This window comes from Engystomops pustulosus, chromosome 4, assembly GCF_040894005.1.
Source record: "Engystomops pustulosus chromosome 4, aEngPut4.maternal, whole genome shotgun sequence".
Classification (NCBI taxonomy): Eukaryota; Metazoa; Chordata; class Amphibia; order Anura; family Leptodactylidae; genus Engystomops; species Engystomops pustulosus.
The window spans coordinates 183100436-183115887 of NC_092414.1; the positions used below are offsets into that span (position 1 = coordinate 183100436).

Genomic DNA, 15452 nt, shown 5'->3' on the forward strand with positions numbered 1-15452 from the left:
AAGGCCCTGGCTGTGAGATACATAAGAAGGCACTAACAATAAATAATAGGAGGCAGCTACAGTAAGATCCCTATAAGATGCATAGAAGCCCATTAAGCTGATGGCTTTGTATTGACTACAGATAGGTCTGCAAAAAAGTTACCACTGTTACAGATCTTATTTGCTTTTATGTTCTCTTTATTTGCTTGCAATGAAAACAAGAAGCTAAATATATAAAATAATGGATGATGTTTTTTACTGGAATGCACAAGGCTTTATCTGTACTGCTCTCTGGAGAACACCTACCCCCGTCAAGCTGATGCCAAAATAAGCATTGTCACTCTTGGGGCGTTTATATTAATGTGGGAAAATGTCTACATCACTTCAGCTTTATGTAACCCCAGATCAGAGCTGCCGGGAGACTCTGATATCAGATTATTTCCCTATAGCAATGTCCCATCTGTGTACATAGGATAGAAATCTATAGGAAAGTCAATACATTCATATCACATACTGCTCCTCGTACAGTTCGGATGTGCACTTACCTTCATAGCTCACACCAAAAGCTGCTCTGATGTTTTGTGCTATTATATACTTATGAATCAAGATAAGCAAATTATTCCTTTTGATTCAACAAATTTTTCAACTGATTCGATTTAGATCCAAATCAAACCAGTCCAAACCCATTTGTCTCTGGAAAAACAATGATTTTTTTTTTTAATAAAAAGGTCATATCATATTTGGTTCATCTTCTCTAAAAATATTTTCATTAGGATTAGGCCACCTCCTGCAGCACCCAACACCCAACACTACTGGTCTAGACCATTCTATGCCCAGCCAATTCCCACACAGGCACATCCCCAGACAGCCCTTACTACCCCTAGAGCCTATAATGGATAAACTGTGATGTCACGGGAAGGGAAGACTCCTCTCAGTGCTGGAAGTAGAGGAGTTTGACAAACTACACGTGCAGAAGAGAGAACTTACAGGTAAGTGGCTGTATACATGTGACTGCATGGCTGGTGGGGACTGAAGTGTATGTTACATGGGACTGTATGGCTGGAGGGGACTGAGGTGTATGTTACATGGGTCTGTGTGGCTGGTGCGGGCTGAGGTGTATGTTACATGGGTCTGTGTGGCTGTTGTGGCTGAGGTGTATGTAACATGGGATTGAGTGTCTGGTGCGGGCTGAGGTGTATGTTACACGGGACTGCTTGTCTCGTTGGAGCTGAGGTGTATGTTACATGGGACTGCATGTCTAGTGCGGGCTGAGGTATATGTTACATGGGTCTGTGTGGCTGTTGATGCTGAGGTGTATGTTACATGGGGCTGCGTGTCTGGTGCATGCTGAGGGCACGTTCACACATTGCGTTTTGACCTGCGTTTTCATTGCGTTTGGAGGAGAGGTGATTTGCCTAATTACATCACTGTTAGCATTTCTGTTTACAAAACGCATCGTAAAACACATGTGTTAACATTGCATTAACAAACGTAAACGGTAATGTAATTAGGCAAATTACCTCTCATCAGCTGTTGTAGTGCGTTTCAAACGTAATGAAAACGCAACCAAAACGCAACGTGTGAATGCGCCCTCAGGTGTATGTTACATGGGACTGCATGTCTAGTGCGGGTTGAGGTATATGTTACATGGGTCTGTGTGGCTGTTGTGGCTGAGGTGTATGTTACATGGGGCTGCGTGTCTGGTGCATGCTGAGGTGTATGTTACATGGGACTGTGTGTCTGGTGCATGCTGAGGTGTATGTTACATGGGACTGTGTGTCTGGTGCGGGCTGAGGTGTTTGTTACATGGGACTGTGTGTCTGGTGCAGGCTGAGGTGTATGTTACATGGGACTGCGTGTCTGGTGTGGGCTGAGGTGTTTGTTACATGGGTCTGTGTGGCTGTTGTGGCTGAGATGTATGTAACATGGGATTGAGTGTCTGGTGCGGGCTGAGGTGTATGTTACATGGGACTGCATGTCTGGTAGGAGTAAAGGTAGGTATATAGATGTGTTACTGGGGGCGAGGTGGCTGTATATAGCTCCCACCAGATTTTGCACCCAGACAAACGCAGACAAAGCCGGGGCCCACCAGGGCGGGCCGCGGCCCGATTGCATCTGCGTTTCTATGGAAGCGCCTGCGATCGGGAATGAGCTGCCGGTGTTTTGTAGTGTTTTGAGCCCCCGGTGGGCGCGGCTTTGTTTGCGTTTGCAAGCGCAGACAAAGCGCCACGTCTGTTATCACCCTTAGTCAGACCATGCGCCACAATTCTGCAGCATAAACAAAGGGCACCAAAAAAAACTGGTGCAGGGGCGCCAGATTCATATAGAACGTGCGCCACCATTCATGAATCTGGCGCCCCCTGTACACTACATAGACAAACGGCAAGTAGTCCAGTTTGCACTGTATTTGCATAGCGTCTATGCACGCATAATGCACGTCTAAAGAAGCCATGAGCTCGCTGCTGTTTTTTGTGGCTAGCTCACAGCCATTATATACTGACGTGTGAATGGAGTTCTATACGGCACATTTCCCTCAAAGGAAGGTGTCTGAGCAAAATAGTGTGCAAGTTCCTTCAAAGGTTTCTGCAGTCCTGTATACTGACTGTCTCACATGTACCTGACTTGATTATTTTCTAGTGTTAATCTCTTATGTTCAACCTGGTCCAAATTTAGGGTTTAATTTCTATCACTATTACTTTGCCGGTACCTGTACCTAACTACTGTGAGAGGTGTCTTTTGGGAGAACCGCTATCTGCCCTACAGGCAGATAAAAGGTACATGGTAAAAGCCTTGGATTTGTCTGCAGTAACCCAAGGGTTAATGCAGACATATACTAAGCAGGAGAAGTCTGTGTGGTCTATGTTGGCCTAGTTAGCATAGACACCTTTGTAATGTCCGTACTGGGCCTGCTTATTATGGAGTAGGGGTAGGCTGGTAGTGGGACTCCTACTCCATCCGGGCTTCGGTCCTGGGTTTCTGTATAGCCCACAGGTGCAGGTCACAGACCTCCTTAGAGCTTAGTCTGCAGGTCAGAAACACTAGGAGAGGCACTACCTGGATAGCTGAAGGCTGGACCGTGGTCACACAGCAAAGGTAACTGAGTGCCTCCTGAGATTCTGCTGGCAAATAATTTCATGGGCAAACCCCTTTAAGGACCGGGCCGCATAAACTGTTGTCTTTTGGGTCAGTATTGCCTGTACCTGTAACATCCACAGACTGTAGTAGACTAATAATGTACCTATGGAGGATTTTTAACATGGACCCTATAAAAATCTGTGAGAACAAAAGTGATCCATGTACCTTTTGACTTCATACTTTAGATAGGGTACACCTTGCTCTCATAAGTCCTGTGCATAATAAAATCATATTGCTAATAATATTTATGATTAATATTAATAATTTCACACATTGAGTAAAATCGCACATTTATAGTTTAAGACTAACAGTAAAACAAGCAAACTGGAATCCTTTGTGATGGATATGTATGAACCACCACAGTGACATCTAGTGAGCGATTGTGTGTACTGCAAAAGCACAAAATCTATGGCCGTGTCACATTTTGATTGCTGAGAAATCCAGTATGTTCCATTAATCCATTATACTAATGAAAGCGAAGAAATAATATCTGCATGAGCTCAGGCCAGTTTTAGACAAAGTGAGACACTGGGTAAATTTTTAAAGTTGAGCCCCAAAATACAACTTAAAATTTTCAGTTATCCCTGCACATTAATAATACTTTGTAGGTTACAAGCAGTAGTATGGAGAGGCAATCTGTAATATGGGACTGTATGAGAATGTTATAGGAGATAGACAGAGGATAGAAGATAAATATGAAAGATTTTATTGACGTAGAACTATGCAGTAGATAATATATAGATAGCTAGATGATAGAAGACAGAAGATTGATTGACAAATGGGTAGATAATAGAAAGATATACAGCCAAAAGTATTGGCACCCCTGTAGTTCTGTCAGCTAATACTCGTTTTCTTCCAGAAAATGTTTGCAATCACAAATTCTTTGATACAAATATCTTCATTTATTTTGCTTGCAAGGAAAAGACACAAAAGGGAATGAAACATAAGGGAAATCTTTGATCATTTTACACACAACTCCAAAAATGGGCCGGACAAAAGTATTGGCAACCTCAGCCTAATACTTGGTAGCACAACCTTTAGACAAAATAACTGTAAACAACCGCTTCTGGTAACCATCAATGAGTATTTTACAATGCTCTGCTGGAATTTTACACCATTGTCACGGATGCCGCTGCGACCCTTGTCCCTCCGTGCGGGCCGCTGCGCTCGACGCTTGACTCATTTCGCCGGGATACAGCGGCTCCCTGCACGCGACCCTGCCGCATAGGGCACGTGCGCTCTGGCTCTGTCAGATTTAAAGGGCCAGCGCTGGCCAGATGCCCTTCTTTATGAATTCCCAGCCCCTCCCTGTTCTCCCTGGTTCTATGTGTCTATGACTTAGAGAAAGCTCCCCAGCGATATTCCTGTGTGTTCCCGTGTCCAGTGTTCCTGTGAGTTCCCATTCCCATCTGCCTGGATCTCCTGTTGCTGACCCCAGATTAGACTTGACCCTGTTCCTGGACCTGACCATGAAACTGTCTTCCGCTAAGGTACCTCGACCTCCGCTGCCACTGTGGGCTAGTCGCACCTGTGGAACAATTGGTGGTACCCTGCCACAGCAAGACCATCCCGCTTTGCGGCGGATTCTGGTGAAGACCGGCTGCCACTTCCGGTCCGAGGTGTTGACTAGTACCACCACCCGCGGTGGTCCTGAGGATCCACTGATCCCGAATCCTGACAGTAGATCTTCCAGAACTGGCTGATCTTACAACCTTCATGGTCCAGCAGTCTCAACAGATTGCCGCCCAAGGACAGCAACTCGGACAAGTCACCACCCTGCAGCAACTGTTGGCTACTCAGCAACAGCATCCAGTACCTGCGGTACCTCCCATTACTACGACTGGATTGTCTCCTGCTGAACCCAGGCTGCGTTTATCCATGCCCTCCAAATATGACGGTGAGGCCAAGTTATGCAAGGGCTTCATTACTGCTCTCTATATATCGAACTCATGCCTATACAGTTCACCACAGAGCGGGCTAAGGTAACCCTGGCATGGGCTACTCCCCTCTGGGATAGGAACGATCCAGTCATGGCTCCTATCTCCACGTTCCTCGTTGAATTCCAGTCTGTCTTCGAGGAACCTGCCCTGGCGTCTTCAGCTACAGAGTCCACACTACTGAACCTCCATCAAGGGGATTTATCCGTTGGTGACTATGCGGTTTGGTTCCATATTCTGGCCTCTGATTGCAACCTTTAAAAAGGGACTTTTGGAACAAGTTAAAGACTCCCTGTCCGCACCTGACTTGCTGTCTACGCTGAGTGGTCTCGTCTCTATGGCCACTTGGATTGATATCAGCTTTGCTGAGCATTATGAGGAGCAACGTCTGGAACAGCTGCAGACCTTGAGCAGTCCAGCCGAAGACAGGACAATCTCTGTCTTTATTGTACAAGTCCGGAGCACTTGAAGCTTGTTCAGTCCATCTACGGCGTCTTGGGAGACGCACCCCTAGGTGAGAGCAAGGCTTCCCCTCGTCTGAATGTCCATGTCCTTCTCAGTTTTGGAACTAGCAACCCAGTTCAAGTCACAAGGACTCTAGTCTCCCAGCATCACTTTCCTGTGGTTCGCCTAGAGAAGCTGTTGGTTGTTTCTCCTGTCAGTGGACAGATTCTCCATGACCCAGTCCACTACCATACGGAGCCTTTGTCTCTGCAAATTGGGGCTTGCACAAGGAGAGACTGTCATTTTATGTGCATCTCGGTCTACGTCTTCAGTGCTTTTGGGTCTCCTGTGGTAGCAGTAACATGCTCAAGTGCTTGACTGGCAGACTGGGGAAATCCTTCATTGGGGAGCAGAGTCTCATGGCTCTCCATCCGGTTCGCACCATGTCGTCACCAGACTCCTCCAAGAAGCTGACAGGTCTACCCGCTTCTTATAAGGACTTTGCGGATGTTTTCTCTGACAAGCAAGCAGAGATTCTGCCACCACACCGTCCCTATGGCTGCCCCATTGATCTGCTGCCGGGTATATCTCCTCCACGAGGTCAGGTGTACCCGTTATTTGTGCCTGAAACTGCGGCTATGTCGGCCTATATTAAAGAGAATTTGCAGAAGGGATTCATCGGCAAGTCGTCTTCCCCTGCCGGTGCTGAACTCTTCTTTGTGGCCAAGAAGGATGGTTCCCTCCGTCCATGCATCAATAAAGTCACAGTGAAAAACCTTTACCCATTGCCTCTCATCGCTGAACTTTTCGATTGAATTTGGGGTGCTAAGGTTTTCACTAAACTGGATCTGCGGGGGGGCATATAACCCCATCTGCATCCATGAAGGCGATGAGTGAAAGACGGCCTTCAATACTCGCGACGGACATTTTGAGTGTCTTGTAATGCCCTTTGCAATGCACCAGCAGTGTTCCAGGAATTTGTCAACGATATCTTGCAGGACTCTCTACGCTTGTTTCGTTGTCTACTTGGCCGATTTATTCTGGTGTTTTCTCCTGACCTGCAGTCTCGTCAGGTCCACGTCCGGCAAGGTCTTCGTCACTTAAGGGACAATCGCTTGTAGCTCGAGAAATGCCAGTTTCATCAAAGTAGCCTTCCATTCCAGGGATACATTATTTCTGACAGGGCTACAGATGGATCCTGCCGTGCTTCAGTGACCTCACCCAGTGGGTCTACGTGCAATACAGAGATTTCTGGGCTCCGCCAATTATCACCGGCAATTTATTTCACATTTTTCCTCTTGTATCTCCTATTGTGTCGCTAACCAAGAAGAACGCCAATCCGAGACTCTGTCCTCCGACGGCTGAAGCAGCTTTCTCTAAGCTGAAGTCTGCTTTTGCCTCTGCTCCAGTTCTCACCCGGCCCGATACTGAGAGACCGTTCCTGCTAGAGGTCGATGCCTCATCCGTTGGTGCTGGAGCAGTTCTCACCCAGAAAGGGCCCAAAGGTCAAACCCTTACCTGCAGCTTCTTCTCTAAAACCTTCTCCGCCGCAGAGACAAATTATTCAATTGGTGATCAGGAATTTCTGGCCATAAAGCTAGCTTTGGAGCTTCTGGAAGGAGCTCATCATTTGGCCTATATCTACACTGACCACAAGAATCTCCTGTACCTCCAGACCGCCCAGAGTCTCAATCCTCAACAGGCTTGTGGGTCCCTCTTGCTGGTCCCCAGGAGCAGGTCTACTCCTGCTGTTGCCTTTACCCATTTGCCCGTGGACTCGCATAACCATGGACCTCCCATTATGGATCTCCCATCTTCCTCCGGTAATAGTCATCTGGGTGGTAATGATTAGGTTCTCCAAGATGTCGGCTCCACATCTTGCCAGCTTGTTCTTTCTTCCCATCTTTAGGCTTCATGGGCTTCCTCAAAACATTGAAACAAACTGGACCCCTCAGTCTGAGATGAAGTTCTGTGGTTCGTTGTGCAGACAACTGCAAGTTAAGCTGGACTTCTCTTCTGCCTATCATCCGCAGTCTAACGGACAAGTGGAGAGGGTCAACCAGACTCTGGGCTGCTATCTACAGCACTTTGTCTCTGCTTGTCAGGACGATTGGGCTACCCTCTTACCTTTGGCAGAATTTTCATATAATTCTCTGGACTCTGAAACTGCCGATGCCGCTCCCATCTTTGTTGTCTTCGGAAGACATCCACACCCACCTCTTCCTATGTCAGTTCCTTCTGAAGTTCCTGCCGTGGATGAATTGATTCAGGACCTCAGATCCATCTGGTAGCAAACACGGCAATCTCTACTTCGAGCCTCCACCCGCACCAAGACCCAGGCCTACAAGAGACGCAGGTCTCCTCCAGTCTTCACCCCGGGTGATAAAGTGTGGCTGTCTTCAAGATATTTCCGGCTCAAGATATGCTTCAAGATACGCCCAGCTACAAGCTTGATCCTCGCTATCTGGGCCTATTAGCTGCGCCTTCCTCCCACCAAGCGCATCCCCAACTCCTCCTTACATGTCTCCCTTTTGAAGCGTGTCATCCTGAACTGCTTCTCTAAGCAAGTACCACCACCAGCTCCTGAGGTGGACTCCTCTGATGTCTATGAGGTGAAAGAGGTCCTGGACATGAAGTCAGTCAGCAGGAAGCCATTCTTTCTTGTTGACTTGAAGGTGTTTGGGCCAGAGGAGAGGTCTTGGGAGCCAGAAGACAACATTCTAGACCATTCTGTTCTTCAGAGATTCCTTCACGCCAAGAAGAGGGGGAGGCCGAATAGGGGTCAAGGGTCATACAGTCATGGGTGCCCCTACGACCCTTGTCTCTGGGTGCAGGCACACTCGTGTACCTCCGTGCAGGCTGCCGCAAGACTCGCCTCACTGGGATCCAGCGGCTGCTCCCTGCGCGCATCCCCGCCAGCTCTGTCAGATTTAAAGGGCCAGCACACCGATAATTGGGGCTGGCCAGATGCCCTTCTTTATAAATTCACAGCCCCTTCCTGTCTTCCCTGCCAGTTCTATGTGCCTACGCCTTAGAGAAAGCTCCCCAGTGATGTTCCTTTGAGGTCCTGTGTGCCTGTGTTCCCGTTCCCATCTGCCTGGACCTCCTGTTGCTGACCCAGGATTGGACTTGACCTTGCATCTCTGCCGCCTGCCCTGACCATGTGCCTGGAGCTGACGACGATACTGTCTGCCATGGTACCTTGACCTTAACTGCCACCATGGGTTACTCACACCTGTGGAACGACCTGGAGGTACCCTGCCGTAGCAAGACCATCCCGCTTTGCGGCGGGCTTTGGTGGAGACAAGGTGCCACTTAGATTCCTGTCCCAGGTGTCGGCTAGTACCACCTCCCGTGGTGGTCCAGAGGAATCCTGAAAACCATTGTTTGGCAAACTGCTCAAGGTCCCTGAGATTTGAAGGCGCTTCCCCAAACTGCAATTGTGAGATCTCTCCACAGGTGTTCTATAGGATTCAGTTCTGGACTCATTGCTGGCCACTTTACAAGTCTCCAGTGCTTTCTTTCAAACCGTTTTGAAGGGTGTTTTGGGTCATTGTCCTGCTGGAAGTCCCATGACCTCTGAGGGAGACCCAGCTTTCTCATGCTGAGCCCTACATCATGCTGCAAAATATGTTGGTAGTCTTTGGACTTCATAATGCCATGCACACGGTCAAGTAGTCCAGTTCCAGAGGCAGCAACGCAACCCCAAAACATCAGGGAACCTCCGCCATGTTTGACTGTAGGGACCATGTTCTTTTCTTTGAAGGCTGATATTTATTTATTTTTTTCCTGTAAACTCTGTTGATGCCTCTTACCAAAAAGCTCTACTTTTGTGTAATCTGACCAGAGAACATTCTCCCAAAAGTTTTAGGCTTTCTCAGGTAAGTTCTGGAAAACTCCAGCCTGGCTTTTTTACGTTTCTGTGTAAGAAGTGGGGTCTTCCTGGGTATCTTATTATACAGTCCCTTTTTATTAGGACACAGACGGATAGCATGGGTTGACACTGTTGTACCCTCGGACTTCTTGAACTTGTTTGGATAATAGTCGAGGTTCTTTAACCACCATCCGCACAAACTTGCGTTGAAATATCTCGTCAATGTTTCTTTTCCGTCCACATCTAGGGAGGTGTCACAGTGGCATGGGCTTTACACTTCTTGATAACACTGTGCACGGTAGACACAGAAACATTCAGGTCTTTGGAGATTGCTCATTCTTCCACACAATTTTGATTCTCAAGTCCTCAGACAGTTCTTTGAGCATGGAGATAAGAAAGAAGACCAATGTGGTGGACACAGGACAGAGGTTGAGTCAACTATAATCCATTTCAACTGGCTGCAAGTGTGATTTAGTTATTGCCACCACCTGTTCGGTGCCACAGGTAAGTTACAGGTGCTGCTAATTACACAAATTAGTGAAGCATCACATGATTTTTCAAACAGTGCCAATACTTTTGGCCACCCCCTTTTTATGTTTGGTGTGGAATTATATCCAATTTGTGGTTTTCCATAGAAGACAAATTAAATGAAGATATTAATACCAAACAATTTCTGATTGCAATCATTTTTTGGAAAAAACTGAGTATTATCGGACAGAATTGCAGGAGTGACAATACTTTCGTCCACCACTGTATAGATAGTAAATAGACAGATTATAGGAGATAGATGATAAGCATCTTCACCCAGGCATGCAAACAAAGGATTTTAAAGGGTCAATGCACAAAACTCCACATGCAGGTATGGTATGAATGTTCAGGCCATCTAGCGTTAATGTACCCTAGAGGGTCTAAAAAGTAGTAAGAAAAAAAGTTTTTAAAATTTTAAAAAAGTTAATATCGCCCCCATATTCCTAAAATCTAAAACGTAATAAACATAAAAAATCAGACACAATAGGTATCACTGCGTCTCAAAATATAAAGAAGGTGATTGAAAAAGTTATGGATTTTTGAAGGTGGAGAGTGAGAAATGAGCGAAAAAACCCTGTGTCGCTCCTGACGGGGTTAATGGCGTAAAGTTTGACAATTTCCATTTAAATAATGTAGGTTGTGCCGTGATTGGCTGGTATGGGTAACAAAGGCATTTTTTCCTTTATACACTGTTCATCAATCCGCCTGAATGTGCATGAACCTCACTTGTTGCTACGTGCACCATTAGACACATTTTCATAAATGTTCATTTTATTTTATTTTTTTTTTTCGTTCCTCCAAATTAAGCCCATTTCCTCCCCCGTGTTATTATCTGGCAGACAGCTAAGATGATGGCTCCCATTTATTTATCTCGCTTTTCTAATACCAGGCTGCGGATTAGACAGGTGGACATTTTCTTTTCATTCGAAAAACTAAACTGGCGCCCACGAGAAAAAGAGTAAAGGAAAAAAAAACATAAAATAAAGCCACAAATGACTAAATATTCTCCGTCCATCCGCACACAACAAAAAGACCTCATTTACACATAATTTGCACATTGCTAATAAAATAGAGCCGCATCGATGAGAGTGAGCGCGGGAGAAGGCGAGCGTGGAAATGATGTAAACATTCTTATATATCATTATATAGTCATGTCTGACTGTCTCCCTCCCTTCTCTCTCCCTTCCCTGCTCCGCACTTGTCAGGGCTTAAAATAGATGTTTACCGAGCGGTTTCTAAGTGCAGCTGAGCGGGGTGGCAGGAGAGGGATTATAATTAAGTCACAGAAAAAAACAGGCTACATGTTAACCCCGCACACCAGGACACACTGCTAGCCTCCATCACGAGCAGGTAAGTGCTCATTGTCCACCCCGTACTATCCACATGCAGGTCTCCTAGGACATATGTGGACACGCTGCGTCCTCCTAGTCACATGTAGATGGAGCAGCTCTTATAAATAGCAAAGACTGAGCTTGTTCTATGAAGTTATGTCATGTCTGCGCTCAGGGGTGAAGCCAAACTCTGCTGCCTCCTCTAACCCCATTCAGTAGTAATACATCAGGTTATTTTTTAGTAAGTGGGTTCTCCATGCTGACATTGGGTGTGAAAACACATTGGGGCACATTTATCATACGTTGGCGATAATTGATGCTGGTCCAGCCCCTTGGCACTCGCCAGGTCTATCAGAAAGCTTTGACGAGATCTGATCTGGCATAGAATAGCGGCATATTCTGCCCCTCATGACGAGCAGGCTATAGGCAGTGTACAGTCACAATTCCTGAGCTGGGAATTGCGCAAAAATCACAACTTGTTTGCCAATTTTTAGGAATAAGAGATGTGATAAAAATGCCCCATTATTTTTAAAGGGCACCTGTCATCAGGAGTTCGTTTTATAGCTCCCCCCATGTCCCCATAAAGAATAGTGTACACATTGCCAAAGAGTTTTTTTTTTATTTTAAATAAAAGTTAGATGAAAGTTAACCTTTCTGTATGCAGAGCTGTGTCCCTAGTCCCATGGGATTGGCCAGTGGGAAGTGGGGCAGACAAATATGACGTCCTGAGGGGGGAAGCAATGGGGGGAAATAAAGGGGACATGGGAGTTTTTTTGTTTTAAATTAAATGCATGAAATCAATGCATGACAGAGCTGTTTCCTGAAGGTGGGGATTCCACACCTCACTGGCCATTCCCTTGGGACTAGGGACACAGCCCTGCATACAGAATAATAAAGTTTCATCTAACTTATCTTTTTTTTTTTTTTCAGAAAAAGCCACTTTTGTTTTGGCAATGTGTACACTATTCTCTATGGGGACATGGGGGTAGGAAACAAAAAAAGGACTCCTGGTGACAGGTTCCCTTTAAGTGTCAGGTGCTGCTATGCAGCAGGTGACTGCGCCCCTAATAATAATTCTTGCAGGTGGGTGGTGCCTGACTCAAGAGGCTCAACTCTCCTCATGACTGGTGCACCCATATCTGTGCTTTGCATAGGACTTGTATACACAGGAGTTTCTTGTCCCTTTTTTTATATCAAACTGGATGCTGCCCCATACAAGTCATTGGGTATTTTTTTTAATCATTGGGCGGCTCCTTGCAATATTTGACTGCCTTTGGAGCTCCGTCTTTAATAAATTTCTCTGCAGTGTCAGATTTTTTTTTCAAAAAATAATCATAAGCAAATACACCAGGGGTGGGTGACTTTGCAATTTATTTATTTATTTTTTTTATTAATTTAAAAAAGTTATAAATCTGGCTTCACACTGTGATGCACTAGCAGTGGTTCTATGTTAAAGCCACTGTTTCTGAGTGGAAGGAAAAGCCCTTGTGAGTATTGGCACTAAAAAATCACCCAAAAAAACACATTACCTTTTTTTTTTTTTTGCCCTTTTTTACGCCAAAAAGACACTAATTTCTGAGTGGTGGGAAAAAGCTCTTGGGGTTTTTTTGGGCACTAAAACAAATTGCATAATAAGCCATTGGGGCGTGCATTAATAGTGTCAAAGGGTTTGTATGGTGCACCAATTGTGTGGTTTATTAGACTGGGAGTTTAGATTGTGGCACAAGGGCTTAGTAAATTGTTGTACGACCGAAAATTGTCTGAAATGACTCCACATTCATGAAGGGGAAATAGAACTTGGTGGACTCGCTTTATGTTGGTCTAATTATGGGCCAAAAAAGTGTTAGGAACCTAGAAGCACAGGAAAAGTAAGTGTAGTTGTGAGACAAAACAAGGATTTGTGTATAGGAAAAGATGCAAAATTGTGGCGCAGATACATCATCCTGACACCTTAGGCTCCTTATCAGCTACTACAATGATAGTTACACCTATGAGTTATAGATTTTTTTTTTTTTCTGTATTTTTTTAAAAAATTTTGGTGCATTGTAATTTTTGTGCCTTTTTTGTGGACATTTTGAAATGTCCGCCGGACATATGTTTTTTTGTCAGTAAGACAAATTTATCTTCTACTCCAGAGGTGCTAAATGTCACAAATGACTTTTATCATTTCAAACTGTCTGTTTGGTGCAAAAATCTCCAGACTAAACTATACTTAAGTTAAACTTAGAAAATCGAAAGAATTGACTTGAGACATTTTGGGCAACATTTTTTGAGACATTTGTGACATATCTCAAAAAGAGATCTTGGGGGGGGGGGGGGGGGGGAATAACCTTTAAAGAACATTTACCACCAGGATGAAGGATTGTTAACCAAGTACACTTACATATTCATGTTTGTCCCCTCTGGCAGGATCTGCTCTTCTTGAGCTCTTGTTTGTATGAAATAAAGGTCTTAAAAATTATGCAAATGAGCATGAGGGGCTCTCAGCTCCATAGATGTCAATGGAGCCTGGAGCCCATCAGGATCATTTACATAATATTTACAATTTTGTAAAAACAGGAGCTTAATAAGCTTAAAGAACAGAGGATCCTGCCAGAGGGAACTCATACCAGTATGCCAGTGAGCTTGGATTACAATCCTGCATCCTGCTGGTAGATGTCCTTTAACACAAGGAAAAAGTGAGGGTGATAACCAAAGAATAAATAACTTTAAGTTCCCTTTGGGATAATAATAAAGTGTCACATACGCAATATACAAACAAAACACAACATTGACAGGAATAAAAACAAGCGGACGGAAAAAAAGACCAAAAACTATCCAAAACAAAGAGATTTACAATAAATGACCCCCAATTGTCATCCTTCCTGAGACAAAAGAGATAAAGTAGTTTTTTCCTATTCTGGACCCCCAGCAGATTTCTAAAAAAAAAAAAACCCTTTTGATACTTTCTTCAAGGTATATTGTGCATATTGGGTGATACTCTATTTCACAGGAAGTGTAAAAATACGTCCATGCTCAGAAGTGTGTCCTATTGAAGTTCAAATTATAGTTTGGGCAGATGTATCAAAATTGACCAATTGTCTTCCTGCCCCATACCTGCGCGCTGCCTATAACCTGTGCCTATTAATGCGCAGGCTATGGTACAATTCTATGCCAGGTCAAACCAGGCCGGAGCCTGACTCTAATCACATCTCGTTATTGCCCTTACTTAAATGAGATATACTAAAACGGTTGGCCACTTTTATCTAATGTTTTTTGTAACGTAAGTGTAAGGCAGCAGGATATCAGGTAATTACCCAATATACATCTATTAATAGTTCTGCTCCGCTTTCCTGATATGTAAAGTAAATCCTCCGGTCTTTTACCTCATCAGCCAGAGATTCCTGCACATAAAATGGCCACAGATGGAAGGTCATGTGATCTCTATCTGTCCTGGTAGGGTGATTGTTCATGGACAGATAGAAATCACATGACCATTTTATGGGCAGGAATCTCTGGCTGATGAAGTAAAAGACCGGAGGCTTCACTTTACATATCAAGAGAGAGGAGCAGAACTATTAATATACGTATATTGGTAAATTACCTAATATCCTGCGCACACACACTAACACACACACTAACACACACACTAACACACACACTAACAACAAAAAAACATGAGGTAAAGTATCCAACCCTTCTACTACAACTCATTTAGTGAAAACCTAAAATGCTATTAAAACCTTCTCTTCATAGAAAACAATAGCGTAGCATCTAGGCATACAGCATCCCAATGACTCAAAATCCCTTGGCTTTTGGGTGCCAGTATGCCAATCCAGAAGAGGGTGACGTTACATTTAACCCCTTAAGGACGGAGGGTTTTTCGGCTCATTTCTCGCTCTCCAACTTCAAAAATCCATAACTTTTTCATTTTTCCGTGTACAGACTTGTGTGAGGGCTTATTTTGTGCGTTACAAATTTTACTTTCCCGTAATGTTATTTATTTTAACATGCCGTGTACTGCGAAGCTGAAAAAAAATTCCAAATGTGGAAAAATTGAAAAAAAACCGTCACGTTCTTGTGGGCTCAGTTTTTACGACTTTCACTCTTCGCTCCAAATAACACACCTACTTTATTCTTTGGTTCGGTGCGATCGCGGTGATACCAAATTTATATAGGTTTTATTGTGTTTTAATACATTTTCAAAAATTAAACGAATGTGTACAAAAAAGAAAAAAAATTTTT

At 44.5% G+C, this 15452-nt stretch overlaps 1 protein-coding gene across 1 annotated transcript in view; it reads left to right on the forward strand.

The window, feature by feature from the left end:
- Positions 1-893: 893 nt before the first annotated feature.
- DUSP26 (dual specificity phosphatase 26) overlaps positions 894-15452 on the forward strand; it is a 36923-nt gene continuing 22364 nt past the window's right edge. Inside the window, exon 1 of the mRNA XM_072148813.1 lies at positions 894-968. The gene's annotated coding sequence lies outside the window, so the exon portion shown is untranslated. The remainder of the gene's footprint in view (positions 969-15452) is intronic.